Consider the following 23,487-nt stretch of genomic DNA (forward strand, 5'->3'; position numbering starts at 1 on the left):
CTGTACTCAGAACAGCATGACACCATGCATGTCTTACAATGTTATACAACCCTGGCTTCTGATCCCAGGACAGTTCCAAACACATTGATCCTCCTCCGAGCAGCCAGCTACTGTACCAGTCTCATCTAGGCCATACGAACTTTGTCAACAAAGGATGACATCGTCTTTCCGTACACAGCCAAGCCTCTAACCACGAGTCCATAAAACACTGTTGGTGATAGTAGAGCTATCACAAATAGAACGGATTGACCGTCCTCGCAGGTATAACGCAAGCTCTCATTCTCTTGAAACGACCGATTCTGCAACCTTCCTGAGAGTGCACGTCTCTGAGCCTTACTGTTTGTGAGAAAGTGTGTGTGTGTGTATATCTCCTTGTGTACAGCAAGTGTGTGTTTGTGTGGGTCCATAGATTGCTCTATTTTCCTATTAAGTCTCCTTTCACGGTTTCTCGGCATGTGTCTGTGAGCCCATAGGGACAGAAGCTGTGGCCCCCTTTCTTCTAAAAATAGGCCAGTCTTTAGTGTCCCTAATACTCGACTGGACCGGCTGACACAGCGATAATTGGGGGGTGTTGAAAGCAACAGTGAGACATGGGAGTGATTACCAAGCGAGAGGGCTTCGAATCACAGAAGTGCTTTTCTTTCTGGGCTCTGCTCCCTGGTGGGCATGCCACCTAACAACTAGCCCTGTGAGACTTTAGCAAGGTTTAGAGTGATTGGTGTTCACGGTGTGTGTGTGTGTGTGTGTGTGTGTGTGTGTCAGAGCGGATGTATGCCTGTGGATGTAAGTGGATGTATGCCTTTGTGTGTGTGTGAAGCAATTGGATACTCTCAGTCCCCCTTCTGCGGCACTTTGAGAAAAAGGTCATGTCGCGCCCGTGGCGAGGACATCCCAGAGCTGGGTTTCTGCGGTCACTCTCTCCCTGGACAGCCGGCTGCTGGGGAATCGATACTTTGACCTCCAGTACTGTTCTGTGTCAGCATAGAGGTGCATTATCGGACAGCTCCAGGTGCTAGAGTGTGAGAGCTAAATGCCTGTTATCACCATCATTGCTGGCCAGAGATCTCATCTAGCCACATGCATCGAATGCCATCTATCCCCTTATCGCTATACAGTGCCTTACCCTCTTTCACACCGAGTCGTCCTCCTCTTTCTCCCATTGCTCTTTTGCATTCTCGCCGCTCTCCATGTCTTCATCCTCCCCCTTAAACCCTCCCTCCGCTCTCTCTCTTTGGATTTAAATGGAGTTTGACGTTTCTATGGCAACTTGAGTGTTATCGACAGAGCTTATGTCTTCTAACCTTCAGCGGTGGCCTCTCCTCAATAGGTGGGCTGGTGTTTATTCAGAAATCCATAACCTCCATTTTAAGAGCAGTAAGCGAAACCATGGTCTTTAAGAGCTTGTGTCAGTGTCCTTGGGCATTTCTTGCAAGCGGCAGCGGCGCCTTAGCCACTTATCAAGAAGGCAGGCACTTGTACTGCAGTAGAAAGAGATCTTGAGAAATAATCCAAAGCACTCTGTTTACAATCTCCAGATGGAAACCTGGGCAAAAGGCCGGTCCTTTTCACACGGTCTCCTCCTTTTCCATCTACCTGTGCTATTATATGACCAGCATGAAACAAGTATGAATGAGGATTGATGTTGCAACTCCCCTTGGGTTATTGGGGGAAAAAAAACACAGAAACATACATACAAATTTCACTTAACGCTATGCAGCAGTCTACACGGCGCTCTACACAGCAGTAGCGGCTTTGTGAGTATTTTGTCATTAAGCCCAATGGTTGGCCTGTCACCTGGGGATCGATGTGCTAAGACTCCGTGACCGTCTCCTCCTCTGAGGGATATAAGGAGGTGACAGTTCCCATGGTTTCCCCTGCCTGCCTCATCGATCGCAGCCGGGGAGAGGAGGTAGGAACGTTGATTCGTGTCACATTGTTTGCCGTGAAGCTGACTCCAAACCCACCTTTCTTGCCCTACCTACATTCTGAGGAGGCAACACAACTGATTGGCTCAAACGCATTAAGGAAATAAATTCCACAAATTAAATTTTAACAAGGCACACCTGTTAATTGAAATGCATTACAGGTGACTAACTCATGAAGCTGGTTGAGAGAATGCCAAGAGTGTGCAAAGTTGTTGTCAAGGCAAAGGGTGGCTACTTTGAAGAACCTCAAATATATTTTGATTTGTTTAATACTTTTTCGTCACTACATGATTTCATATGTGTTATTTCTTAGTGTTGATGTATTCAATATTATTCTACAATGTGGAAAATAGTAAAAATAAATAAACACCCTGGAATGAGTTGGTGTGTCCTAACTTTTGACTGGTACTGTATATATGCAAAGAAATATGATTTTACTGAGTTACAGTTCATGTAAAGAAATCAGTCAACTGAAATATATTAATTAAGCCTTAATCTATGGATTTCACATGACTGGGCAGGGGTGCAGGCATGGGTGGGGCCTGGGAGGACATAGGTCCACCCACTTGGGAGCCAGGCCCAGCCAATCAGATGAGTTTCCCCCCACAAAAGGGCTTTATTACAGACAGAAATACTCCTCAGTTTCACCAGCTGTCCGGGTCATTGGTCTCAGATGATCCCGCAGGTGAAGAAGCCGGCTGTGGAGGTCCTGGGCTGGCGTGGGTACACGTTGTCTGCGGTTGTGAGGCCGGTTGGATATACTGCCAAAATCACTAAAACGACGTTGGTGGTGGCTTGTGGTAGAGAAATGAACATTCAATTCTCTGGCAACAGTTCTGGTGGACATTCCTGCAGTCAGCATGCCAAATGCACACTCCCTCAAAACTTGAGACATCTGTGGCATTGTGTTGTGTGACAAAAAGAAAACCTTGGAGAGTACATGTGAAAACCACATAATCAAACAAACACAATATTCGGAAAGTACAAAGTGGACATTCTATACAGGGTCAGTATAATGTCAATGTCCTCCCTTTCTGCTCAAGGTATTCCCCATTATCAAATGATTTAAAAGTGACCCTATGTTGACCACTCAGCTGGGTGTGAGTGAGGAAAGACTACCCCTGCTATTACATTTGAGAATCATCTCGCACGCTTCTCCATTTAGTCAGAAACCGTAAGCACAGCTAAAAGATCAGGGGAGCCTACATTCTATCCAAATACTGGACAAATGAATCGCTGTGGAATAATGACTGACAACTCGTCAACACTCTGGCCCAAAACTAACAGGGTTTCCCCACACCTGGGCTGAATGGTCTACCCCTGCCTCTGTTGACTGTTACCGTGTCTATTTTCACCTTTACTCTCAGCAACCTTCCCTGCACAAAGCCAACCTCGGCACACCTGACAGTGCAGCAGCCCCATTCAGTCCCACACAAAGGATTCTGCCAACATGGCTGATAGGAGTACAAGAACCGCGAGGAGACCCGTCTGTCCGAAACAAGAACCTCTCCACAGGCCGTTTGCTAACCTGTTTTCTCATGGCTCTCCTGTCCCTCTCCAGCATACATACGTTGAGCAATATGTTTGGAACATCGAGTCGCAATAAAAAAAATCACAGTATCGAATCGCAATACATATCGGCCTCTAAGTATCGTGATAAAAACATATTGTGAGGTCCCTGGCAATTCCCAGCCCTAGTGACAACATTGAGAGAGAGATCAGAGTAATATCGTTAGTGCCACACACAATTGACTTGGCTAACCATATTCCTCCGGAGCTTATACAAGTGCTGACAATTTAGATATTGCACCAGTAACTGCATCAAGGTTGTGATCGGCATTGCTATAGGGGGATTACAATACTTCGGGACTTTGCTGATCAAGTAAAGTGCATGATGAAATCAAAATCACCGGGCTGAGAAATTCAATCACCCAAGACGCTCTCTCCCATGGTGCTATTGCTTTTACCTACTGCTCCACTGAGCTCAATGGGAAATCTAACCGTCCTGCAATAGAAGGTAAACTCGCTGATACTCACAGTCTTGAACCTGCTGAGACTGGCAGATGCAGCGTGCAATCAGTCACTGTCGTCGAAGTTCACGGGAAGTGGAAGAAACAATGGTTCAGAAAGAAGAGGGAGGTGGGAAGTGGGGGTGGACCCCCGCAGAGTGGTCCTCAGCCAAGTCCTGTGACGATGAGAAGAACAACATTTAAATCCGAAACATTGACTTTTCTAAACACACAAGAAAATGGCCCCCGTCTAACTTTCGCTTCACCACTCTGACCCTCCAATCCAGGGTTTGTGATTGTAGTTAGGGAGACAGAGTGGGAGAGAGAGGGCCTCCTAATGTAAATCAGCATACAAACATTGACAAATCCATCGGTTTGGGGCGCAATGGAGGGCAAGAGCGGTCGACTCAAAACTTCAATGGTGACCTCAACATGTTCCCCTATTAGTGGGGAATGGCAGTCAGTTGCATTAGGTTTGACAGGCGACATCCACGTAAATAGATCTCGAACCTAAAATGACATTTTTACATTTACATTTTAGTCATTTAGCAGACGCTCTTATCCAGAGCGACTTACAGTAGTGAATGCATACATTTCATGCATTTTTTTTGTACTGGCCCCCTGTGGGAATCGAACCCACAACCCTGGCGTTGCAAACACCATGCTCTACCAACTGAGCCACAGGGAATGCAATCTGTCTGCAAATGCAATTATTAATTATTAATTCCCCAAAAATATAAAAGTAAAGAACTATCATTAGAATAACATCATTCCTTACTGTGCTATTAGATCACTATTAAAACAAAAACAATCATGTTAGAAGTTGCCTATTTCCTGGATTTGACCATTTTTACTGGAGGGAACGTTTTTGTTGAATAACCTTTACTAAATCAGATTTTTTGGAAACGAAGCCTTGGTCCAATTATAATCTAACTTGACTAACGAGCGTGAGCTCAAGAGTTAAAACACACAGTGGAGCCCCACAGGAGACTGGCTGAGGCACTCTAATCTAATCTTACCAGAGAGGAACATGACCACTGAGGTGAGGCCATAGAACAAACCTGCTACCGTGGCAACGGCAACCCAGAGAGACCACCTGGCCAATAGGAAGCCGAATAAGAGACGAATGGAAAGGCTCTAAGCCCTCAGGCCTCGTAATGGCCCTATTGTTATGATCCATCATCTGTCTGTATTACCCCGTCACTGCCTTTTTATCTTGTACTTTCTCCGACAAAACAATGTTTGAGGGTTTTATCCTGATATGCCGTTTTTCCCCATTTCACCCTCTGATGCCTTTCCCATTCTCAATCTGTCCGTCAGCTCGACTTCCTCCGAGTCAGGATTTGTAATACAGATCATTTTTATATTCCACAACGAGCCCGGTTGTTGCCTTTCTGTTGATCTACAGTCTCTTTATCCACCACTCTTTTACCCAAAGTCCAGCCTCTTTCTTCATTCCGCTGGCCCTTTCGTTTTAGAAATGCCTTTGTTTATTTCGCTTATTCCACGATAATGGTGTTCTCTCTCTGTATGATCTTTTTACACTGCCAATGTTTGATTTCTTTTCTTGTACATCAAGTCACAAAAACCCTCCGTCATTCAAAAATTCAACAACAAACAAATCCATCACAACGAGAGTCGTTTGTCCTGCATTTGACAAACTTCACTGAGTGTTTGAGGCATGCTTAAACAAGTTGTCTGTCAGGTTGTTTGACTACTGGATGAATTGGATATTTAGCGGACACCAGGCAGCTATCCGGAGTTGGGGGGGGAGGGCAATGAATTACTCCAATGATGCAATGCGGAGATTTATTGAGAACGGTTTGACTTTGGGAGAAAATAATGGTATGTTAGGACAAAGATCAATGCAGCTTGCTTGGCCATATCTCTAGCCATTCCAAAGACTGGACATACTACCGGTCCTGGAACACTTGGGTAATGGAGCAATTTTTCAAGTTGATTCCAGTTTCCCTCGAGGCAAGGCAGTGAAAAATAATCTACAATAAGGACACCAATCTGAGAGAGGGATTGCGTAAAAGGGCGTGCCTGTGACAGCTACCTCTCATGGCCAATGTGTCTACAGGGAATCTATCTGGATTTAACCATGAGCTGAGGCAAAGACCAATAAATAAAGGAAGAGAGAGAGGCAGAGAGAGAGGAAGAGAGAGATGCAGAGAATGAGAGCAGGCAGAAATGGGGTGACGCAGAGGTAAAGAAAATGGAAATATGAAAGAATGATGTAGAAGTGTGTGTGGGGGGGGTTGAATAAGTGGCAGAGAGAAAGACATCCGCAATAAAGAGAATAATTGACTGGGGGGAAATGGTTATGAGACAGGAAAAGGAGAACAGGTGAAGAAAAGTTGAACAGGTGAAGAAAAGTTAAGCTCAAACAGGGCGGACAGACAAATCTACATACAAATTCTGAGAAAGGAGGCTGCAGTCCAAAAAAGGGGTTTCCAATTGGCTGATGCAGTTACAGGTGTGTGTATTTTATACTTTGCTACAAAGTCACTCCAGAGAGTTCAGAGAGAGTTCATCTGATCTCGGGTTTTTAAGCCAAACTAACAGCAAAAAGAGAGCGTAGCCTGACAGACAGCATCTCTCCGGGTAGACGTGGACACACTCCAGCTGACTAAGCTGAGCCATATTTGATTTTTCATCAGCTATAATTACACGTTTATTTACTAAATACAACTATCCAGGTAATAACTTGTGTGATGACCGTGTCTTTGATCAACTTTCTTTCCTCATCCATATTTGAATAAAGTTTTTCAAGTTTGAATTGATAGGGCTCAATGCGGCGTATACCCTTGACTTTTTAATGGAGTCTGTCAGACTTCCACTAACGCGAGCGCAAAGACAAATAAGTGCTCCAGAAACTTTACTCTGAATTAGTCCAAATGTTCAGAAATGATGTGGCTGGGTGTATGAGCACCTATTTTTACCCCCGCTTGTTAGTTCCTAATTCCGTGGTGCCCATTTTCTCATTCATATTCGAGCCCATCTCCTCTTCAATCTGACTTAAACTACAGCTACACTTCTCTCAATGTGTCCCTCAAGAACAATGATGGTTCCTCAAGAAGCTAGCAGACATGGTTGTGACCAATGATTAATGAGTTCTAACGAGTATCCCGGCCTGCCTTAACCAAGTCCACCATCTGTCCCCGTGGCAACACCGGGTCGTAATGAGGCTCACCCTCGTTAGGCCATGATTCATTGACTCCACTCCCCCTCACACCTAATGAAAACCTCTGCTTCCTTCCTCCTCTCTTTTCCTTTCCACTCAACTTCTCCCCTCTAAATGTCCATCCCTCTTTCTCAAACACGCCCTCCTCGCCGATCCTTCTGTATTAGGGCTCCTGACTATCTTCCTGTCTCATCCCGGTCTCACTTTCTCTCCAGTGTTCTATTCCTTCACTCATTTATTCCCCTCTCTTCCAATTCGGTCTCGGCTTCTTCTGTTGTCACTTCTCATCCATGGCTGTCCAACAGCCTGACAGTTAGGTCGGAACCGTCACTTGTGATCAATTGGCGTGACCTCACTTCCTGTTATGAAACGAGCACATCAATAAATGACTCCCAACCAGGTCAGGGAATTTCCAGTCTGTTCTGAGTCACAGAAGACATCAGTTCCACTGAACAGTGCTGAACATCCTTGTGGGATAACCATAACGATTCCCTATTACTCACAAAACATGGCGAAGAGCGTTTCATCACGGGGGGAACGTTACTAGTCCACACTACAGAGCTCTAATGATACGATCCCCGCTGATATTTTGCGGATGGGACTCAGAGGGGAGAGAATGTCTATTGAAATTAGTGTTTGTGTGCGCGTGTGTATGCACCTTTGTGTATGTGCGAACGTGTCCAACGGAGATTACGCATTTCAGCCCCTCTGGGAGCCATTTGCTGGTTGCCCTTGGTAACAGGTAGTGAGAGACCTCTGCTTTAACAGGGTGTAATAAGAATCAATGTCATCACTGCCCAACAGGCGAAACGCCCTCCCCCCAGTCATACTTGAGGGAAACGGACAGACTCTCACTCACACACACACACACACACACACACACACACACCGTCAGAGCTTCACGTGTTCCAGAACCCCCTCCCCCCCACAGCCACTCCCCTCAGAGCACTTCTACTGCAACCTCATCTTAACAGATGACGTGGGGGTCAGCTGAGGGGAATACAAGGAGCTGGTTGGCTGAATGACTGATGAGATTACAACCGTAGTAAAGTGGAGTGCAGCAAGGTCAAGGATTGGCCCGGTTTACATTACCATGAACCCTACAGACCCTTTGGGGGTGGTTTTGATGTTTTTACAATGGTGGGTGGGTTATTCAAGGGGTCAATTTAGTAACAGAGTGCCACAGGGGTTAATCCCGGGACCCCAACTGTTTTCCACGGGTTCATCTGTCTGTGTTAACTCTAGGATATGCCATTTGGGACAACGCAGGAGACTACACACTGTAGCAACGAGACAAAGACGTCATGTGCTTTCACTGCCCACTCCGATTTTGCTCTTATCGTCAGCTGGGTAATCAGAATGGCTTACTGCCTGATGACAAACAATGTCCAGGCGAACAGAGACACAATGGACACGGTCATAGACATACACAGGCAGGCAGGCCCTCAGAGTTCATCCATATCTCCTACTGTATAAACATAACTGTTTTTCTTCCAATGGAACAGACTTAAAGGGAGGATGCATTCCAACAGTAAGGGCTTGTACAAGATGTCAAATCGGGACTGAGCAATTAACCCCATTTATGGGGCAAACTGTGATAAGGGGATGAACAAGGCAAGGTCTCATAAGCTCTTCTGTTGCCACATCTCTCCATAACTCTCGTATACTGCAGTCCAAAAGAGGGGGGGAAAAAAACAGTATTTTTGATGCAGGGAAATTGTCAAAATTAAAGGAGAAGAGGGAGGGTGGAGAGGAAGAGGAGAGGGAAGGTGGAGAGCAAGAGGAGAGGGAGACGTGAGGAAGAGGGGAGGAAGGAAAAGATGTGAAGAGAGGATAAACAAAAGACGTCACAAGAAGGAAGATGGACAGAAGAGTGAGTGTAAGGAAAGGAGGAGAGAATAATGAGAGAGTGGCGGAAGAGAGCAGACAGAGATGAAGAAGAGTGGTAGAGAAGCAGAGATAGGGGAGAGGGAGAAAGAGGGAGAAAGGGAGAGAGAGAGATAAAGAAACAGAGCAAGGGAGTAGTCAGGCGGAACTAATTGAAGACCCACTGGTGAGGTGGAGTGGGTGCCTCTGTGTTGCCTGGGGCGACCGCTCAAGGCGGTTGTTGCCCAGGAATCCCCCCCCCCCCCCCCTCTCTACGGCTGTTGATGGAATTGGCTAATTGGATCAGACAGATTACAGATGTCTAAGGACGCAGGCTAAGTGTTTGTATGTAGGTGTGTGTGTGTGTGTGTGTGGTGTCTTTATGGTTGCTTTTGTGACTTATGGAGAATTGTGTTTCTAATTCTCAGAGACCGGTTTCAGATGCAACCACCACTCACAAGAGGGACATTGTATGTGTATCGAGCAATATTTGTGCATATTTGTGTGTGGGTAGACATGCATAACATGTCTGTACTTTGGAGCAAGTCTCATAATAAAAGTACTTTATTAAAGGGTTGGTGCGTGCTAGTGTACCAAATGTCCTTATGAGTGTATAGCTCACACACATTCATGTGGCCTGGGTTGGTCCACAACAACTTATATCCTATGAAAAACGCATTGTCCCTAGTGTTCCACCGTACAGTTCATTGAACGCTCAAGTATAAACTCCAGAGTGAATTTACTTTAGGTCACAGGTTAATTTGTGTGCTCAGTGTGAAATGTTTGGTTTTTTTGCAACGGGAAGTAATAGTTGTACATTTCGATTAGGAAATGCCTAACGGTTGTGTTTTTGTATTCTTATGATTGGGACCTACTGGCTTATTATGTCTGAGTGAATGGACTGCTTATCTTTAACATCATGCTGTGTGTGGCTGCTGTCTTTCCATCGGTCCTGTGCAGTGGTGGAGTGGAGTCTGGTGAAGTGGGTATACTAAAATTGCCATAATGGCCTGCCCAGCAAAGGAAAGGAACCCTGTGTGAAGAATCCTGTGTTTTCCTATTGTTTCTTATTCGTTTTCCTATACATTTTTCAGTTTTGCCCTCTCAAAATCATTATTTTTTTATTGTACAAAAACAAACAAAAAATGTGATGTTCTAAGTCCGGGATGTGCTGAGGAGTATTTTGGTAATAATAATGTATTATTTTTGTTCAATCTGATTGGGTGGGCCTGGCTCCCCAACACCTACGCCCGATGCAAACAGGGCATGACAACTGAATTTCGCATCACAAATAGCCTACTAACCAAGACCTTGGACTAAAAACTTTTTCAATGCCTTGTTTGCATACCCATTGTTGTCTTAGTTACGACATCTACCAGTAAATGCTAAGTTGAAACGTCTTTCCTACCTACCAACGTCATTCTTCTGTGAGCTGCTCCATGCCAAAACCAGTTGAGAGCTGTGCGCTCTTGCTGTCTGCAGATGATATTCCGCTGAAACTAGGCTGTGTGCTGCGCACATGTGAATATATTTCACATGCTACGGGATTGTGTAGGCTACTTTCTGCATGATTTCTCTGTTGTACTACATAATTAATAAGTTGTATACCTCACTACACTAATTTGATATGTATCAGTGGGGATTAAGGAGTGAGTAAAAGCAGGGGCGCAACTTTGATTTTAGAAGTGGAACACACACACGTGTGTATACACACACACACACACACACTATCAGTGAAAAGTTTGGACACACCTACTCATTCCAGGGTTTTTCTTTATTTTTACTATTTTAGAATAATAGTGAAGACATTAAAACGATGAAATAACACAAATGGAATCATGTAGTAACCAAAAAAAGTGTTAAACATATCAAAATATATTTTATATTTGAGATTCTTCAAAGTAGCCACCCTTTGCCTTGATGACAGCTTTGCACACTCTCAACCAGCTTCACCTGGAATGCTTTTCCAACAGTCTTGAAGGAGTTCCCACATATGCTGAGCACTTGTTGGCTGCTTTTCTTTCACTCCGCGTTCCAACTCATCCCAAACCATCTCAATTGGGTTGAGGTCGGGTGATTGTGGAGGCCAGGTCATCTGATGCAGCTCTCTATCACTCTCCTTCTTGGTGAAATAGCCCTTACACAGCCTGGAGGTGTGTTGGGTCATTGTCCTGTTGAAAAACAAATGATAGTCCCACTAAGCGCAAACTAGATGGGATGGCGTATCGCTGCAGAATGCTGTGGTAACCATGCTGGTTAAGTGTGCCTTGAATTCTAAATAAATCAGACAGTTCACACAATGTGTCATTTTTGCCTCAATCCTCACTGCTTCCAAAACAATTGTCACCAACACCACACAACTGGCCTTTTAACTCAACCCACTTAGCCATAACACTAACAAATGCAAAATTACATTGTTATCGTCAGCTCTGGGTACAATAGGCACAGATCTAAGATCAGCTTAAATTGTTCACATCCTAATATTAACAAATACGTGATCAAATGCAAAACTGACTTTAGATCAGTCTATGGATGACTAACTCCTAGTCCCTATTGTTATTATGATGTTGTGAAAGATTTAGGTCTACTTACTGGTAAACGACTAAGCCTTTACAAGGCTTTAGTAAATCTCTCTATAAGACTATAGCAGAGATTATGGCCTCCAGTGAATTAAAGGGGATGAGGGGAAACTATCACTGGGAGTTGAGTGCCTCAGAAAGCCTATATTTAATGTTGTTGTGATGCTTCTTAAAGGGATACGGAGATGTTTAGGCATGCAATTAGTCATGATGACTGACAATTAATCATGATACTCCATTTGTGAATGTGTTGTTACAAGGGACATTCATGTTCTGCATTAAAAGACATAGCGAACAAATGAACATCTACATGCAGAAATGCACCCGTCTACATTGTAAATATATAACCATAAAGACGACAACTGGTCTTGCACCTTTAAAGGAGCGCCACACTTGGGACAGATATAAAAAAAATCGGGCAGAGATCAGGGAATATCTTCCACATGTGATGTCAGAGAACCGTAACGAAGTTAGCCTGAAGCTCTAAATCAGAACGTACTCTCGACACACACGTGCATGCTCAAACACACACACACACACACACACACACACACACACACAACTTTGCCTCAATCCTCACTGCTTCCAAAACAATTGTCACCAACACCACACAACTCGCCCTCTTTTAGTTGGCTCCTCAGGAGTTTGAGGCATGTTCTAATTGGCTCCTGTGGTGTTCCTGGACCACTCTAATTGGCTGAGGGAGTAGTAGGTCTCCTCCTAGCAACCCCATTATAGAGATGCTGCCGACTGACAAGAAAACTCGCCACTGCTGGTGACAAGGCTTGTTTGTCAGTGTCTGGAGGTTATAGGACGAAGAAAAGAAGAAAAAAACAACAATAACATCCGCTTTGCTTGACATCATGAGTAGTGTGTCTCAAAGACACTTTTCAGCCCATGCCATGTTGACAGGGTCCACTTTATGGCTCGCTTTTTCAAGAAGGCTCTCTCCGCACTGATATGACAGATACGAGATTGAAACCAGAGCCCTCTGTGTGTGTGTGTGTGTGTGTGTGTGTGTGTGTGTGTCCGTTTACTGTATGCCCACTGTGAATATTCACACCCACGCATTGATATTTACCCAAACTCCTGCCGATGCATCCCATTACCCTTCTAAAATGCCCCTCGCTGTCACCTGTATAAACACACAGCATCAACGCAAAACACACACACTGCATACACACGCACAAAAAGTCACACACACAACGGCAACAAAAACCCATCCACATATCTGTACATAGAGCTCAGGGCTACATCACAAAAACAGATGAACTGAGTCGCACTGGAATACAATATATTACAATAGGTCATTTAAGACAGTTTCATCCAAAAGTCTCCGCTAAACGATGCTAATATACATTTAGAACTATTCTTGTGACCCTTGCGGGAATCAAACTAACCACCCTTGGTGCTAGCACCCCACTCTAACCTACAGAGTCTTCTGATCCACAATAGTTCCAGGAAAGATTCACAACAGATTTCCGTTATAATGATATGAGGAGAGCGGTTCTATTTTTTCCACAAACCCATTACTGAGGTGGTGTAGTGGATTCTGCAAAGACGAAATGTACTGTTGTGACCACCTGACGCTCCCAATCGGTTTTAATTGAACATTTCTCCGACTCTCCATCATGGTGTAGGATAGACTGTACAACTGCTTTCTTCTGGTTTGAACTGAACATATTGCCTTTGATGTTGATTCTGGGGTCAACTTGAGGAGAAAGTCTTAAGTGGAAGGAAAATACAAGTAAAAACTCCCCTAAAGTATATGTTCCTCCCTCCCTAAAACAACTCCACAATCCCCGCTGTACTTCTCTGTCCAGACAAAGCAAAGATAGTGGTCGAAAACAATCACAGGCAGTACATGTGTGTGTCGGCGGTGTGTGTAGAAACACAGATCGGTAGATAAGTGGAAATAAACTCCTGTAGTCAACATTCCTCGGCTTGAGACAGTTAATCTCCCCATGGCATGTCTTCCATCTCTACAAACGTCATAAACAAGCAACGCTCTCGCTCTTCCCCCTCTCCTACTGGTCTCGGCTTCTTTTCCTCCTCCCCATCTGTCCGTCTTTGCCCTCCCACTCACCTTGACATCTCTATCCATTTCTCCGTTCCCCTCCCGCTGTTCCCTCCCTAGTCCGCACCCATCTTTCCACGTAGACACACTCCATGCTCCCTGTAAACATGGCTGAGCCAGAGACAAAGATACCTAGAATCCTCTCCATCTACACTGGCTGCCTGCGATGGATAAGGTGTGTCTTGTTTAGGCATTTAAGATAGAGATCCTCACTTTCGCAATCACTGATGGCTTACAGTACACGGGCTGAGGCCTAGTGTGTGTGTGTGTGTGTTTTACTATGTGTATCTGTGGCCAAAAAATGCCAACAGGCTTGACAAGTCTCTACAAGGCCCAGAGGTTCAAAGGTTACAGGATGACCGAGGATACCCTGGAATGTGGACCTAATTGCGCCTCTGCTGCTTAGTGGAACTGACAAATTTATGGTTAAGGTTAGGCAACCATAACCCTCCCAGGACTGATACTGAGAACCTGTTTGTGTGTGTCGGTGTGTGTGAGAGATCACGGACGCAAGTGTCTGTGTATGTGTGCATCTACCAATGCATCTGCCTATTTCTCTGTGTGACAGGCCGCATCCGTCTGTAGGCGTAAAGAGAAACATAAACAGAAGCCTTACAACGCACACAGCTCTCTCAGAAGTGGGGAATGCAGTGTTAAAAGGCAGCCTTGGCATGTGTAGCATTTAGCCAGGTTCCAGGGGGAACTGAAAGCATTGGGGCCCTCATTCCACCCTAACACAGGTCACATGGACACCGTGACGTTTCCTGTGTTGCGGAATTCTTCGCCTACCTAAAGACCATGCACCTCCACTAAATCCAATCCACAACAAGGAACTTAAGGTGGAACAAGGTTCATAACACAGAAGGGGTGGGGACATAAGGAGGCCTGTGCGGTTTCTGATGGGGTTTGTGAGAGTATTGGACACGTTTCAATTGGAAATGTTAGCTGCTGGTTGTCTTGGACCGACGAACAACTCGCCTGGCAATATTTTGACGTGGATAAAATGCTCCGAGATGAGCAGAAACCTCACAGCGCTGTACTTGCCGATGGATCTTTTTACGCTGTCCACGAGGGGCTGATTCAAAGTGAACGGCGCGTATACGATGAGCGCACAACGTGCATGCGATAAGAACCACATCTTGCATGTTCCAAACTCTGTGTCATCCATTGAGTAGTTTATCGTAACGTAGAAATCAAACAGGTGCCAAATGCTCCATAGTCATTGAAAGACTAGTCGAGTGATCAAGTGTTAAGTGGGATAGCCACCAGAACTCTAAACATTTCGTCAAAGATATCTGGCTTCAACAGAGCTCCCAGTCATGTTTTACATTGAATAAGCCCCGAACAGTCGACATTAGAGCAGAGGCCACATTTGGTCTAAGCTCCATTACTTTGATCTTTTTTATAATGTCAGCTTTACTGCCTCGTATACACAATGGACACAGCTCAGCAGTGTTAAGTCCTACTAGCCCATATATAACCCTGTCTTAATACCACACAAATACTGTAATCATATGTTATAAATACTGTATATGCACGCACACACACAAAACACACACAGTAGACATACCCACAATCACAATTACACATGCAAACACACAGATGTAAACAAAATAAACCACTCTGCCCAGCTACAGTACGTTCGGAAAGTACTCAGATCCCTTGACTTTTTCCACATTTTGTTATGTTACAGCCTTATTCTAAAATTGATTAAATTGTTTTTTCTCTCATCAATCTACACACAATACCCCATAATGACAAAGCAAAAACATGTTTTTAGACATTTCCGAAAAATTATACAAATTAAAAAACACACTGAAATATCATATTTACTTAAGTTCAGACCCTTTACTCAGTACTTTGTTGAAGCCCCTTTGGCAGCGATTACAGCCTCAAATATTCTTGGGTACAAGTTTGGCACACCTGTATTTGGGGAGATTCTATCATTCTTCTCTGCAGATCCTCTCAAGTTATGTCAGGTTGGATGGGGAGTGTCACTGCACAGCTATTTTCAGGTCTCTCCAGAGATGTTCGATCGGGTTCGGGCTTTGGCTGGGCCACTCAAGGACATTCAGAGACTTGTCCTGAAGCTGTGTGCTTAGGGTCGTTGTCCTGTGAGAAGGTGAACCTTTGCCCCAGTCTGAGGCCCTGAGCGCTCTGGAGCAGGTTTTCATCAAGGATCTCTGTACTTTGCTCTGTTCATCTTTTCCTCGATACTGACTAGTCTCCCAGTCCCTTCCACTGAAAAACATCCCCACAGCATGATGCTGCCAACACCATGCTTCACCGTAGGGATGGTGACAGGTTTCCTCCAGAAGTGACGCTTGGCATTCAGGCCAAAGAGTTCAATCTTGTTTTCATCAGACCAGAGAATCTTGTTTCTCATGGTCAGAGTCCTTTAGGTGCCTTTTGGCAAACTCCAAGCGGGCTGTCGTGTGCCTTTTACTGAGGAGTGGCTTCCATCTGGCCACTCTACCATGAAAGCCTGATTGCTGGACAACCATCTCCACAGGGGAACTCTGGAGCTCTGTCAGAGTGACCATTGGATTCTTAGTCACCTCCCTTACCAAGGCCCTTCCCCCTCAATTGCTCAGTTTGGCCGGGCGGCCATCTCCAGGAACAGTTTGTGGTTCCAAACTTCTTCAATTTAAGAATGATGGAGGCCACTGTGTTCTTGGGGACCTTCAATGCTGCAGAAATGTCTTAGTACCCTTCCTTAGATCTGTGCCTCTGCACAATCCTGTCTCGGAGCTCTACGGACAATACCTTCAACCTCATGGCTTGGTTTTTGCTCTGACATGCACTGTCAACTGTGGGACCTTATATAGACAGGTGTGTGCCTTTCCAAATCATGTCCAATCAATTGAATTTACCACAGGTGGACTCCAATCAAGTTGTAGAAACATTAAGGATGATCAATGGAAACAGGATGCACCTGAGCTCAATTTCGAATCTCATAGCAAAGGGTCTGAATACTTATGTAAATAAGGTATTTGTTTTACATTTTTCATATATTTGTTAACATTTCAAAAAAACGGTTTTCGCTTTGTCATTGTGGGGTACTGTGTGTAGATTGATGAGGGAAAAAAATTATTTGATCCATTTTAGAATAAGGCTGTAACATAACATGTGGAAAAAGTCAAGGGGTCTGAATACTTTCCGAATGCACTGTATTTGTCACACCAACAGCTGCATACATTACTAGCGTCACGTGTGTCGCTATAACCTTATAAACTTAAAACACTAACACATTTCCACTATGTCTGTTATTGATATCTGAAAAGCAGGAATTCACACACTCACACCCGAAGCTATATCGTTCACGGAAGTAGTGCAATATACGGTGTCAATCTTGGAATTCACAGTCACACCATCAAAAGGACTTGTGCAAGCTCTGGTGTTAATCTGTGAAGATACTCACAAACACGCTCATGGACACACTCGCACATCCATGACCGTGAGTGATAAACGTGGGAGGGGTCACGCCCAAATATGGTAGTCTTACAAGAGGTTTCAAAAATTGCAAGTATATGCAATTGTTGTACATCCCTAAAAGAGGCAATGACATGCGTGGGATTCATACAACGCAGTGATAAAGTTATGATTACTGTCTACATTTTTACCGATTTTGAATACAGAGAAAGTGCATGCTAACCCTGGCCCTCATCCATCCATTAATCCACCCACTCACCTGGCACGGTTACCATCTGATCTGGGATCTACACTTGTGGCACATAAAATAAGTGCCTGTCAGTAGTCTGTATGGTTGGCACATCTGTCCTAAAGATAAGGCTGAGCCCCATAACAATGAATGGGGGGTGAGAGTGGCAACACGCCTCTATGGGATGGATCTGATTTGGCTCCCTCTGGTCCAGGATTAGACACAGGCGAGACAGCGTTAGAATATTCTAGTGCTGAGCGAGTCACCAACATTTGTTTTTTTGGGGGTTATTAAACAGCTAATTGACCGACATCGGTTCAATTACTTGAAATACTTTTTGTTCTTTTTATTTTATTTTTTTGAGAGCCCAACACGCCGTTTAGAGAGAACTAAAATCCTTCACGAGAGAAATCAAGTCAAGAACTATGTGGGACGCTGGGCGGAAGGGAGTTGCAGTTTTCAATAAGCAAATATTCAACTGATATAGTTCAGCTCAGAAACGTGGTAATTAACTGCAATTACCATAATCCATTGCACCTGTTCTTTCAGGCTCGGACAAAGACGGATCCACTTTTCCACCTGCTACATTAGGTTAGACACACACAGACTGCACAAAAGAGGGCGATACACAACGACGAGAGGGATAGAGACAGTTGATGAAAAGTATGCCTTATCTGCTTTGAAGAACTAGGAAAATGATTTTGTCAGACAGCTCTGCATAACACGTAGGCAGGCTAGCTAAATAGGACAGTACAGTATGGGGAGTAGTGGCAGAGACAACGTCAGATGGTTGTCTGGATGCTACTGCCTGAGCAGAGAAGAGTTGACTAAGTAATGAAAAATGATAGTCATAAAATAAAAACTAAGTAATACAATTTTATAGTAATTTCCTGTTTTTCTATTGATGTTTACCCAATGTGGACATGAGACAATGGAATATTTTCAATGTTATGGCAATTGAACGTACACTATTTTGGGCTTTGGAATTTCCATTAATAAAAAGCTCTAAAATCTTAATTTCATAATGCATTTCATGTTAAAAAAATTATTGAAAACGAAATCGGAAAAAGTGATATATTTATATATATATAAATAAATAAATAAATAAATAGAAACCGAACAGACCTCAAAAAGCACTAATCGCTCAGCACTAGAATAGTCTGATCTGAAGTAAATCTCTTATTGAGATTAGACGGTTAGCTTGATTAGGCTTGGCGAGCGGCTGAAGATTAATCGGATGGCGACTGGGCTTTTGGAGGAGCGAGGGATGAGGAGGATATGTATGGGCATGTGCACAAGTACATTCATGAATGCACACTCACATATGAAGACACACACACACACATTCTCCTTTGGTGGGGAAACCTCTAGCAGGGAAATATTTCCTCTCTGCCTATCCACTCGATAACCCAGCCTGGTGTTTAACGACCTTCTCATTGTGTTCCCATCAGGGGATCAATGTCCTCTACCTTGGCTTGAGTACTGTAGAGCAGTGGTAATACTGTCTGGAACGGAGCAAATGGAATGGTATCAAACACATGGAAACCTTAGGTGTGTTCGAATACCCATACTAACATACTGTATACTACATACTTAAATGAGTATATACTATTAGTTCCTTTTAGAATACTGTAAACTAACGGTATCCGAGCGGTTGAGCGTACTCCGTCTACCGGAAGTTGATGCTGTTGCTATGCAACCTCCTGCTAGCATAAGAAATTACTAGCTAGACTTCGGGTGTGTTCGTAAAGTTCATCTGGAGTGCCAGAGTGCGCTCTGGGGGTTCATAAATTCAAGGGCGTTGTCAGATCGTCCGTTCATAAATTCAGAGCGTTTCCCTAGTCTCGGAGCGCACACTGGATGCTGTGGCCGAGGAGTAGGGTTGATCCGAGCGTTCTGACCTCACAACGGCAGTCAAACACCCAAGCTAACTGGCTAGCTACTTCCAGACACAATGAGAGAACACCTCACTCTGACCATTTTACTCACCCTAGCAGAGCTGGTTAGGCTGTTTTCATATTATCCAGAGCGTTTGGTAAATGTGCTGCTGGCAACCATTTAAATTACGCTTTTTGCCAATGTTTACTGACACTGGCCACATTCAACGTGTGTTGGGCGTTTGTAAATTCATCAGTTATTCTGTGCTCTGGCACAGTCAGACGAGAGTGCTCTGAAATCAGTAGATAGCCAGTGAGAATTTACGAACACACCCGATCCACTATACCACTTAGCTAAGCAATGAATAACCTGAATAATCAAGTCAATAAACGTTGGGTAATTAGATAGCATAAAGTAAATATACTGGCAAGTTTGATGTATTAATAGCCAACTATCGTTACAGTAGGTAGCTAACATACTGTATTAATGATATGCTATGCGGTTCGTAAGGATAGCGTAGCTAACAAATTGTCAGCCAACAGAACGTGTAACGTAACTTATTTGAAAAGTCATTACATTGGTCAACATTTTCTTAACATTTGTCATAATTAGTTAACGCAAGAATTTTGTATCCGAACCGGACTTCGGCTGCATATTTTCCACCATTTTCTTCAAATCTGAAAACGTGAAGCCACGCCCATTTTCTGAAGAATTGCATTATGGGCCCTAAAAGCACGGAAAGTGTCCATTGCTTGTATACTTCGTATTTTGGCGAATGTAGTTCAACATCCGGGAACTTTTGGCATACTAACTATATCCATACTATGACCAATAAGCATAGTATAAACTCAATTTACATCACAAATAGTACAGTTACTATGAGTATTCGAACACAGCTCTTGTGTTTGACGTATTTGACACCATTCCACTGATTCCGCTCCAGGCGCCCATCCTCCCCAATTAAGTTGCCACCAACCTCCTGTGCTGTAGACAAGCCCTCGGGCACTACACACAGCCACCTTATTTAATTTTGTTTATTTAACTAGGCAAGTCGGTTAAGAATAAATTCTTATTTACAATGACGGCCTACACCGGGCCAAACCCGGACGACGCTGGGCCAATTGTGCGCCGCCCTATGGGACTCCCAATCACGGCCGGATGTGATGCAGCCTGGATTCGAACCAGGGTGTCTGCAGTGACTCAAGCAGTGACTCAAGCACTGAGATGCAGTGCCTCAAATCGCTGCACCACTCGGGAGCCTCAAAGACTGACGCTTCAAATGATTCCTACAGACACCACTCTCTGTGCAACAAAGTTCATTTGGAACTGTGATTTTGTATAGTTGGATAAGCCCAACTATGTACAGTTGGCACATAGAAAGTAGTTCACAAGTTCATTGATAACCAAATTTGAAATATCTGAATCTACTAATGAAGCTTGGAATCACATGGCCTCAACACAATTCACGTGTGCGTGCATGGGCAAGTAAGTTTGCAAGTGTGTGTATGCGCATGCAAGGGAGTATGTGTGTGGGTGTGCCTTCGTGTGGAGCATCCCTCCCGTCGCTCCCTGAAGACAAACGAGCCAAGAGGATGGAAATGAGGTTGGAGACACCGTCCAAATCCCCGGAAATCTGATTGCGAGGGCTCGGAAAAGCAGCGGGAGTAGGCCTTTTGGAAGGATATTTCCCGTCGCTTAATCTGCTCTCCATCTCCCCAATGTGGGATTAGGCAGGAATTCTGAGATCCGGGAGGAATAAGTAGCCAGACTCTCAGGGCTCACACGGCTGCCGTTTACCCAACCTGTCGCCATGTTTCGGTTTCAAATTGACCACACACACAGAGGAGTGCAAAGACAATTCCAAGCAATGAGCTTTGTTGTACAATAGTTCTGTTAGTCCCTTGTGTTATTAATTGCTTTATTTCATTTTCTAATTGCCTTAGACCAGGGCTGTCAAACTCATTCAATGGTGGGCCTAGTGTCTGCTGGTTTTTAGGTTTTCCTTTCAATTAAGAAAACCAGGTCAGGGGAGTTCCTTACTAATCAGCGACATTAATTAACCAATCAAGTACCAGGGAAGAGCGAAAACCCGCAGACACTTGACCCTCCGTGGAATGAGTTTGACACAGGTGCCTTAGACAACAACAAAAAAACGGTCAGGGGTCTAGATACACAGACAGCATATTTGACGACCACAAACAGTTTACAACACTCCCTGAACTTAAACTACAGTCAGCGAAATGGGATTGAACTGAGACTTTATCCAGAGAGACGGGAACTAGTATGCCAATTAGCATTAGCGCCGGGGGTTTCGCAATACTGTACTTCAGGTAACAGACCTATTACGTGTTATCTGGGCCTCGGTCAGTAGGGCAAAACGTTACACAACATTCATCTATTGTTGACCCTGCAGCTTTCCAAGTCTCTCACGCAAAAGAGAGTTTATAAATGAAAACGGTCCAAGTTTTACTGAACAAGTGAAAAGGACATTCAAAGAGAACGTGTGAGTCATGACATAATTGCAGTATGATGCTCCATCTGACAGATTAGCCTTAGCCAGCAGGTTTGCGGGCAGCCACCAAATAAATAGGCCCTTTTTTTTCTATAAACACAGCCATTTACTATTTGAGTTGGCTGTTGAGGACCGGCTATCAAAAAGTGCTCTCTAAATACAACCAATCAAAACCTTTAATATTTTCTCCGATGCCCTTGATAGTCGGTGAATTAGCATTTGTTCTTCCTTAATGGCTTAAAGGGTTTGTGGGTAGCTGCTACCGCAAAAGCTGCTGAACCGCACCCCCTCCATTGAGAACCTGCTCCCACGTGAACCCTGTACTCCTTCTCCGCAAGATTCCCCTCGTGGGGACTATGAGTGTGGCCCCCTGGCGAGTGTGCCTGGAGAACACATGCAAATGCAACCCTTACACACCATGTCAGACACACAGAATGCTAAAAGAAACTAATAGTACAGAAGGTGAAGTAGAGAGGACTTTTAACATACCTGTGAACGGAGACACCAGGGCCACAGGAGAGTCCAGTCCAAGATTCATGAGAAAAAAAATATATATATTCCAAATTAGTCAAGAGAAAGAATTCCCTGATACTATTCTTGTGCATTCACATGTCCATCCATTGGTCCCGTTTCTGGTTCAAAAACACACTGATCAGGGGGTAAACCACATGTTTGTGGTTGGTACAACTGGCTAGGCTGCTTTTCAGAGACGCGTTTAGTGGAAATACTTGGGGCACATCAGATGCAGTGTAATGTATGGTAACTCCTGTGCACACTGAACTGACACCTATTACAGATACACAAAGCAACACCACTGAGTTTGATCAGCAAAGTGTTGGAGACGGGACAGCCTTGACGCCTTCCTATTACTAAACATGTCAAATAAAAAACAGTTACCCCTAATTACTGATACAGGGTCAGATACATTTTCGTGTCCTAATAGTTTAGGTTAAGATTGGGGGTAGGATTATCTGATCCTAGATCAGTGGTTATGGCAACATCTACAAAGTAAAGCCATTCCTGACCCTGTCTCTTTAAATAACCCCCAATTAATGAAAAGGCTAGTCAAATGGCTCCCATTACAGAGTACCACTGATCAATGTCAGCTATAATGACCCTCCAACAGAAAAGGCATTATGCTGATGAGACATGTCCAACCCTAATGGCGGCCCCAGCCCCAACGCTTGAAGTGTCAGAAGAGTGACAAGAGAGACGCACACACAGACACACTCGTGCCTATAGGGAATGAGAACAGCCCTTGGACAAGCATGGCAGTTTCCACAATGGAGGGACCTAGCAACGCGAGCCAGAGTAAAACGAGAGAAGACGAGCTGCAGGGAGGAAAGGGAGGTCTTGCCAGTTGTAGGTTTAACAGAGGTCTGTAGAGCTTTTGTGAAAAGTTCAGCATGGGGTCACTTTGTCTGAGACGTAAAGACATATCTTTACCTCTAGGTAGGGTGACCACGTCCCGGATTGTGCGGGACAGTCCCGCATTTTGGTCCTTTGTCCCGCAACCAAACAATCATGTACCGCATTTTATCAACAAATTCAAACACCACAAATTTGGAAAAAAACGTATTTCAGTCAGACATTCCAACCTTGCAGTCACGTTGCACTTATGAATAGATATAGAACAGAAGGATGTGGTACTGGTGATGTTGAACACTTCTCCAATCGTTGTTGAGATCTGATATTCTGCGCAGCGCAAGAGGAGATGTACAGTAGGCTGATCGTCAACCAATCACATTTCTCAAATACTTTCGGGCAAAATTCCAGCTAAACTTGGGAGGATA

General features: G+C 44.3%; 1 protein-coding gene across 2 annotated transcripts in view; it reads right to left on the minus strand.

Moving 5' to 3' along the window:
• The window catches only part of LOC106588355 (semaphorin-6D), a 100,152-nt gene that overhangs the window by 42,372 nt on the left and 34,293 nt on the right, over positions 1–23,487 (minus strand). For both annotated transcript variants that reach the window (XM_014177243.3, XM_014177250.3), the window contains exon 3: positions 3,963–4,110. The gene's annotated coding sequence lies outside the window, so the exon portion shown is untranslated. The remainder of the gene's footprint in view (positions 1–3,962; positions 4,111–23,487) is intronic.

The sequence above is a fragment of the Salmo salar genome, chromosome 27 (assembly GCF_965601325.2).
Source record: "Salmo salar chromosome 27, fSalSal1, whole genome shotgun sequence".
Classification (NCBI taxonomy): Eukaryota; Metazoa; Chordata; class Actinopteri; order Salmoniformes; family Salmonidae; genus Salmo; species Salmo salar.